The sequence below is a fragment of the Magnolia sinica genome, chromosome 2, assembly GCF_029962835.1.
Source record: "Magnolia sinica isolate HGM2019 chromosome 2, MsV1, whole genome shotgun sequence".
Lineage (NCBI taxonomy): Eukaryota > Viridiplantae > Streptophyta > Magnoliopsida > Magnoliales > Magnoliaceae > Magnolia > Magnolia sinica.
Window position 1 is genome coordinate 93,760,065 of NC_080574.1, and position 9,724 is coordinate 93,769,788.

Genomic DNA, 9,724 nt, shown 5'->3' on the forward strand with positions numbered 1-9,724 from the left:
AGCTCATGATTCAGTCCACTATCGACATGCAGTGTAGATATTGGCTGACTACTGGCCAGGCGGATAGTGAGGTCTCTTCCACTTGCATGGTTGCGCGTCCAGTGGGCGGCAATTGCATGTAGAGTGTACTAGACCTTGGTGATGATCCCAAAGATGTACAGTACTGATTTATGGAGTAGGAGTTGGATACTCATTCATTCATTCACTATCCACTCGGGCTGGTAGTGTGCAACTATTTATTATGTGCACCTTCGTAATGCCCAAGATTTCGGTTGGGGCGCGTGACTAACCTGAGATCAGGAGTTTGCCACATTGAGTCTGACTATCTAAATTAGGTATGAGACTGGTTTGGATAGAAGTCCCATGTGATGGACCCCATAGCCTGCGATAATATGTACTATCATCCCGACTTCATACTCCTGCATGGTCATTTGCACAGCATATTGCATTGCATCCTCGGTACCTGATACTTGACTCTTTATGATTACTCATTTACATAGCTGATTTGTATTGTGTACTCTGATATTATATGACTCAGTATTTCTATTTCTCTGATATTGTATGATTCATGATCTCGCCATTATTTCTGACATTGTATGATTATGACGTTGTATTTGTATACTTGACACTTATCTTACACACACACTTTCACCACCCTCTAAGCTTTTTATAAGCTTATGCACGATAGATGCGTGCAAGTAGCGTTGGTCGCAACGACGTTGAGCTTGGAGCATGCAGCTGTCTTCTGGAGCTTTAATTTTATTTTGACATATGTATTTCCCTTTTTGTATTCAAAGTTTATATTAGTGGGTATGTGATGATGATTTTTTTGTGATCTGGGTAAACTTGTGGTTATGCTTCTTACGAGATAAATGTATGTTAGAAATCCTCTCTGTAGGATCCCATGATCAAAACCTGGCATATAGGCGCTGAGAGCCGAGAATGGGGTATTATGGAGGTTATCGGCACTGGATTCGGTGATCGGGATTCCTATGAGTCCAATTTCCGTGTTTGGGGCGTGACAGAGATAGCCCTTGAAGATCAGGAAAAGACAATATTCACATGCCCTTACGGCACTTTGCTTATCGAAGGTTGCCATTTGGGCTAATAATGTTCTCGCCACTTTTCAACGATGTATGTAGAGTATTTTTTCTGATATAGTAGGGCAATACTTAGAGGTCTTCATGGAGGATTTCTCAGTCTTTGGTCCATCCCTCAGCAAATGTCTGAAAAATCTAAAAAATGTGCTAAAGTGATGTGAGGAAAAGAACCTGGTACTGAATTAGAAAAAGTTCCACATCATGGTTCATAAGGGAATTGTCCTTGGACATATCATCTTGTCCAAAGGAATTGAGGTCGATAAGGATAAGATTGATCTTATCTCTAAAATACCTCCACCCAAGAACATACGAGACGTGCGATCCTTCTTAGGATACGCCAGATTTTACAGATGATTCATAAAAGACTTTAGTCACCTCTCTCATCATTTATACAATCTACTTCAAAAGGATGTACCATACGAGTAGACTAAGTAATGTAAGGAAGTTTTCACTAAGCTAAAGGGCATGTTAACCACCGCACTTATCGTGCAACCATCCGATTGGAGCATTCTTTTTGAAATTATGTGTGATGTATCTGACTATGCTCTTAGGGCAGTGTTAGGCCAAAGAAAAGAAAAGAAGCCCTATGCTATGCACTACACAAGTAAAACCTTAAATCCTGCCCAAGTAAATTATTCCACTACGGAGAAGGAACTCTTAGCTATAGTATTCACTTTGGATAAATTTAGGTTCTACTTGATTGGATCCAAAATCATCATCTACACTAATCATGTGACACTCAAGTATCTTCTTTCTAAGAATGATGCTAAGCCTCGCTTAATAAGATGGATCCTTCTACTCTAGGAATTTGATTTGGAAATAAAAGATAAAAAGGGAGTAGAGAACGTAGTGGCTGACCATCTTTCCCGCCTTGTTCTCTTTGATTCCCTTGAGACGACACATATAAATGAGATGTTCTCTGATGAAAAATTGTTTAAAGTCTCCCACTAACCTTGGTTTGCTGATATTGCTAATTATCTTGTTACAGGTTTCACCCCAACACATTGGACTACGCAAGATAAGAAAAAATTCTTCGTCGAGGTACCCAAAATTTTCGGGGATGATCCGTATTTGTTTAATATTGCCTAGACCAAATATTAGGGAGATATGTGCTAGATAATGAACACTAAAGTGTCATCTCCTTTTGTCATTCTCCGGCCTGTGGTGGTCACTTTTCTATTAAAAAGACCACGACTAAGATTCTGCAGTTTGGCTTTTACTAGCCCACTATGTTAAAGGACACTCATGAATTTTGAAAAGCTTGTGAGCATTGTCAGAATTTGGGAGCTTTGTCTATAGAAATATGATGCCTTTAAATCTCATTCTAATCATAGAGGCATTTGATTGTTGGGGCATCGATTTCATGGGACCATTCCCCCAATCCTTTGAAAATTTATACATATTGAGACATAAAACGAAGGGTTAAGGATGAATCAAAAGGAAAGGAAGACACATGGGGAAAATGTAGAGGAAATGAAGAAAAGAAGGAAATTCATATTATTTGTGTAAACCCGGGCAAACCATGTTAGTTGTACGTGACCTCACAAAAGGTGTGAAGGGTTGTGCACCACTGCACAACATGGGTATGGTCAAGATAAATTGGACAGTAGGAACCTGATGAAAGGTAGGCCCCATGGCACGAAGATCGAGGGTTCATACGTGTGGAGGCCTATAAATACCCCACTCCCCCTCTCATTTAAACACATTGAAGATTCGAGAGAAGATCAGAGCACCAAAAGAAGACAAGAAATTTGAAGGTATCAAGAAGAGGAAGAAAGAAGAAGAAGAAAGCGAAGATGTTGTGCTAGGCCGCGTAACAACATGGTGTTGCGCAGGCCCACGCTACACCTTGTTGTTGCGCAGTGGTAAATTTTAAGAAGTTAAAATGCTACCAAAATTGTCAGATAGGATCAGATCTTTCTTCCATATAGGAATATGATCTCAAGAAGGAGATATATGATGATCATATCTGCACAACATTCCTCTCAATGAGATGAACAAATCACGAGCTAAAATGCTGCCGAATTTGATATTCAAACACTTTCGATACTTGTATTTCATATAATCTATCTTAGAATCAAGGGGAATTAAAGGATGTAAACGGATTCAGAATAAATAAATATGATGATCGTTCTCTTTTTATTTTCTCTTTGTCATGATTAAATAAGATAATATCACAAACCAAATGCATTTATTTCTTGTCGAAACAAAATGGCGACTCCACTGGGGATTTTATCTTATTTAAAGATTGACATGAAGACAATTTCAAGAATTTTTATCATAGTTTGGCGTCTTACCGATGCCAGAATGGTAACTCTCAATGGGAACATCCTCCCCTTCATCTCTAAGATAGAATGTTTTATCATTAAGATACTAACTGTGATTTCATATTTCTATCTGAAGGTTAAAAGATAAAACTACAAGTTACGATCAATGGCGAACCTAACAAAGAAGACGAATTTCTACTTCGCAGCAATTGAATTTGTGGTGGAATATGCAACGAATCAGCTTGCAAATTATAAAGTCGAAACTACTACAAGAAAGATTGACAAGCCTCGAAACATGGCTGGAGTTATATCTGCTTCGCCACTGGCATAAGGAAATGATAATAACTGGATTGTTGTAGTACCTTGAAGAACAAGGGCCCGAAATGTAGCAATTGACAGAAAAAACTCATCCCCACATAGAACCAGGGAACCAATAACACCGAATACAACTAAAAATAATCTTGAACTCACTCCTCCGGTCCTGTATCTAGGGATATCTCTTCCTTTTTTTGACATCACAAGATTTCGCAGTATTACCAGTTATGAAGGCTCGATGGATGAGAAAAGAAAAGGAAAAGGCACTAATGAATAATGTACTTTTTGTTTTGCCTCAAGATACACCTCTGCAAGAAATCTCATAGTCGGCCGAATCCTATAGAAGTACGGGCAGTCCGAAGGGAACTCCCCTCTCCGTAAGTCCCACCAGGCCCAAATATTCTATGCTTACTACTTCCTCTTTAGACAATGCAAAGGCCACCGTATGCATGACAGGAACTAATCAAGGTCCACAACCGAGTACTAAAAATTGCATAGCCGACATAGCACAAATGCAAAAAATATTGATGGAAGAATGTAGAGGTCTTCGAGAAGCCCTGATTGCTCTGGCACACGATGTGGCCCGGATTACAGTCCTTACAATGATGGCTGCAATGAATGAACAAGAGCAGCAACCCAAAGACTCTCAGCCACCGAAGGCAAGATCGCACGGATGCGCTCCTGAAACGGGAGTAATAACTTAAGAGGAAGTGGGACGAATGGCTGTAGAGGCTATTAGAATAGAAAGAGAGTGCGAGAATATCGAAAGGTTTCGATATAGAACACCATATCCAAAAGAGGTGGACAATGTACCTTTCCCGACAAATTTCAAACACCCTGATTTATAAAAATTCAATGGTGATGGGTCCCCAGATGAACATCTCACGCACTTCATCACAACAATGGGCAATCTCTCCAATGTCCCACAGTACTATTTACAATTATTCGGTTCTTCATTGACAGGAAAAGCCTTTCGATGGTACTCCAGCCTAGCACTAGAATCAGTACGAACGTGGGAGCTTATGCAAGATGCATTTATGTCAAAGTTTTTCTTGTCGGATCGTGATATCAGCATCACAGAACTGGCTTCCGTATGACAAAAAGAGAATGAACCGGTAGAGAACTTCATAGATTGGTGGAAGACATTGGGGGCTTCATGCAGACAACTGCCCAAAGGGAAAGAACAAGTGAAGATGTGGTTAAATTCTATGGAGACTGGAATTGCATTTGGTCTTACCAGTGCTGATATAGGGACTTTTCGTGACTTGGCTACAAAGGCTCATATATTGGAACTAATGACCATGAAAATGCCAGTATTTCACTAGGAGACAGGTAAAAAGGGATATGATATACTGATGGCCAATGTTATAAATCGAGAAAGGAAGAATGACATTCCTCGCGATAGGAAAAGAACATAAAAAAGAGAAGAGTTAGATCTTTTCAAGAGCAGATTCAATAATAAGAGGCCAAGATCTCTCAATTCCCATGAAGGATTTATATTTGAGAAGGAAGATGTTGTCCCCATGATGAAGAAACTGTTAATTGCAGGGACAATAGAATTGCCCTCATCTAAGCAGCCTGAAGAAGCGGAAATGATGAAAGAAAGAAATTCCTGTAATTATCATCACCTGCTAGGACATCCCACTGAAAATTGCTTTACCTAAAGTGTATGATTCAGAAAATGATAGACAGAGGTGAGATAGTAATAGGCAAAAGAAGAGAAAGAAGCAGAAAGGCATCCGCGAGTATGATTTTCGGCCGAGAGATTGTATACGAAAAAAAGGTAAGCTTGAAGAGGAAAGAAAGTAGTATACAATATCTTCTTTAAAGAGATACTTTAGCAGAGCTATTAAAGACAACCATGGTCAGAGACAAGAGAGAAAATAAAATAAACTAAGGAAGATTCAATTTAGATATACTGACCTCGTGCAGAGAAGTGGGTCAGAACCCGAGGGTGGAGCCTGGAAGTTGCTGGGACCTCCCAATCTCTCGGCGCCTAGAACCATTTACTCTTCCAGCTCTTGTTCAAGGTCACGGTAGCAGTAATTATTACCTTACCAGTCCTCGGCCAAGCGAAAAAATAGTACTAACCCTCGTGGTGCGGGTTGGACTTCAACTGGTACAGGTGGAGAAATTCATCTACAATCAACTCAGGTTGGATGAGCTTAGAACATAGGATGAATATCCCCAATAACGCCCTTTAACCATTGGGGATTATCTGCCCAGGATATAACTCCAGATGCGTGAGGACTTTCCTAACTACGCGTTGGAGAGGGAGCCTCAAACTGCATTAGAGGGTGACTAGGAATATGGCCACCTCGCTGACCTGGGGCTCGTTCAGAAGCTCGCCAAGTACAGAAGCACAGAGTGCCACAGAGTTTGGAATGTGATACCTGACCTGATTTGTCACGCCCCAAACCCAGAAATTAGATTCACAGGAATCCCTATCACCGAATTTGGTATCGACATAACTCATAATAGAAGAGGAAACAAGGCATCGTCATATAAAATCGGAGACAGCATATAGGGTACAACATACAATTAATCATCAAAGAGGTGGGGATAGCGCCCTTGAATCTCAGCCTCACGCTCGTAAGACGCCTCATTAGCACTATGGTGACCTCTCCTTATCTTCAAATTATGGATCAGAAATGATTGAAACTAGGATGCCTTACAGCCTCAGAATCTTATCAACGATCAATCTAACAAGACGGTCCTAAGAACTGGTCGCGCAAATCATTAGCAACTCCTTCTGACGACTGAGGGTCTTACTGGGTTGCATAAAGTCTCTCTTGTTAGGGAGGGGTGTACTTCCTCTATGGTTGTCGCTACCACGGTTGCTGCTGGGGTCCCCATGGTAGGAGTTGCTGTCGTTGCTGTTGGTGCTGAAGGCGGGGACACTCCCGCCAATGGTGTCTCGTCTCGCCACACCCATGACAGACACCGATGAACTGCCTCGGAGGTAGTGTTAGGGGTGTTGCTGATGCTCGGATGGATGAGTGATTCCTATGCCTCTATTGCCATCGACACTGTTGCTGCTGGGAGTTGCTGGGGGGGACCTGCCTCTTCCGGTCTTTTCTTTGGTCACGATCCCTCTGCGAAATGACCCACTCGGTCTCATAAATCTAGGCCCTCCATATTACCTCCTCAAAAGTTAGGAGCTTATGCCCAATCACACGGCCTCAGAGACTGTAACGTAAGCCGTTCTCGAAACGGCGGGCCTTCTACACCTCATTATCAACCAAATATAGCGCGAACCTTGATAGCGTTACAAAATGGGCCGCGTACTATGGCACGGTCATGTCTCCCTGCACCAAGGTCTCAAACTCCAGTGCTCTCTGATGATGAATGTGGTCAAGGAAGTATTGCTACTCAAATCGATCTACAAAATCATCCCATGTCCAGATGAAATCGAGTCCTACAACTCGGGTAACAGAGGTCCACCAATGCTCAGCTTCTCCCTGGAGAAGAAATACTACCAACCGGACTCGCCACTCAGTCGTACACGCCATAGTATCAAAAATCTTCTCCACATCGGAATGCCATCTCTTGGCTGCAGTCAGATCTGGCTTACCCTGGAAGCGAGGAGGATTGAGCTGTCTGCACTCTCGAAGAAGTAAACTCGTGCAGTCCTGCTCTGCATGGGCTAGAGAAACAACTGGGCACCTACCCTGTCCTTGAAGTGCGGATGTCACAGCCTATAACATCTGCTGTAACTGAGAGGTACTCACAGGTACAGTCGGATCTGCACTGGTCTCAGGTGGAGGAATGACATCCTCAGGTAGGGGAGCAGGGATCTCAGGGGGTGGAACGGGAGTCGTAGGTGATAAAGCTGGAGCCTCAGGTGGTGGAGTGGGAGTCGTTCTCCTGGGCGGCATGTCCTATAGGAAAGAACAAAGGCACATATTATCCTTAAATACTCTCGTATATACACACGATGATGAGATCCATTAGAAAGTCTCTAAGTTATTCAAACTCAGGGACTTAATCATTCTAAGTTCTCAACAATCATAGAGTGTGTAGGGTAGCTATCAACAGATAAGAGTGTTATCCTCAGGTATTCACAAGTTATGCTCTGATACCAGCCTTCGTAGTACCCCATTCTCGGCTCCTAGTGTTCATATGCCAGATTTCGATCCTGAGATTCTACAAGGAGGATTTTTTTAATATATAATTAACTCATAATAAGCATAACCACAAGATTACCCAATTCACAAAGGTAACATCATCATCACATATCCACTAATATAATTATTTGAGTACATTGTTGAAAGGGAGATACATATATTAAAAATCAAGCTCCAGAAGATTGTTGTACGCTCCAAGCTCAACACTACGGCAACCTAACATCAGCTGCACGCATCTATCGTGCATAAGCTTATAGAAAGCTTAAAGGGTGGTGTAAGTGTGTGCACAAGGTTGGTGCTAAGTATTCAATACAATGTCATAATCATACAATATCGAAAATACTGGTAATCCATAAATCATATAATGTTGGAATAAACAGAAATACTGACAAGTCCATGAGTCATACAATATTAGAATACGCAATACAAATCAACAATGCAAATGAGGAATCATAGAGAGCCAAATATCAGATGTAGAGGATGCAATGCGATATACATTTCTGATGAGTAACATAAATAGCGTCAGCCATCCCTAGACCATGTAAATGCAAAAACACAATAACTCAAATTGCCATATACCGCAGATGTAATACAACATGCGGTGCGAATGGAATGACCATGATAGGGTGCGAAGTCGGGATGGTAGTTCGTAGTATCACAGGTTATGGGGTCCATCACAATGGACTTCTATCCAAACTAGTCCCATACCTAATTTGGTTAGTCATACTCAATGTGGTAAACTCCTGATCTTAGGTTAGTCACGCGCCCCAACCGAAATCCTGGCCATTGCGAAGGTACACGTAACAAATTGTTGCGCACCACCAGCCCGAGTGGATAGTGAATGAATGAATGAGTATGCAACTCCTACTTAATAAGTCCACATATCAGTACAGTTAATCTCTGGGATCGTCACCGGGGTCTAGTACACTCTCCACCAACTTCCCACCCCATCAAGCGCACAACTCGGTAAGTGGAATAGACCTCACTATCGCCCTGGCTAGTAGTCAGCCAAAATCTACTCGGCACGTCGATAGCAAACCCATTCACGAGCTGGTCAAACTCAGCCTAGCTATGCCTACTCCCTCAGGTGGGTAAGGTCACACCCCCTCCCGACCGACCACGACGCAGTGGGAGACGTAGCCTACTAGTATATGGCCCTCATGCGCTCATACATATCCACTCGGTCTCGACATTGGGGCGACCTCTGGTACCAAGAGGGTTTAGGGATTTTCACCCAAGGCCATCTATGGCAGCCCGATGCTAATAACATATTTCTGGTGTCCCATTTAGCCATCCACGATATGCCTGTGGAGGCTATGGCCCTGATGTCGCTAGGGCGTATGTAATCACAATGCAAGATGCATGAGTCATACAATCCAGTCATGCATCAATCCTGCACATACCGTGTGCTCATGTGAGATAACCTCTACCTATCAGGGAGTGTCATAACAACCTACTCAGTGATATATGCAATGGTCAACCACTTCTCATATCAAACATACAGATGATGCGTATGGGCATGTATTATGATGCTATGTTGTCACATACTCATAATCAGTATCGGTAACTAACATTGATAATCAACATCAATAATCGGCCTAACAAAGGGCCTAAGGGAAGGTCACAATGAGGACTTCTAACCATCATTGCCCATTAATGTGGACATTTAACGAACATTGCTCCCAAGGAGTGGCCCATACAAGGGATTCATATACAGCATAATGATTCATACATACATCGCATTGGGCCTTAGCCATGGGCCTTGAATACATCACAATGGGCCTCATCATATGGGCCGGAAATACATCACAATGGGCCTTATCATATGGGCCTCGAATACATCACAATGGGCCTCATCATATGGGCCTCGAATACATCATAATGGGCCTTGAATACATCACAATGGGCCTCATCA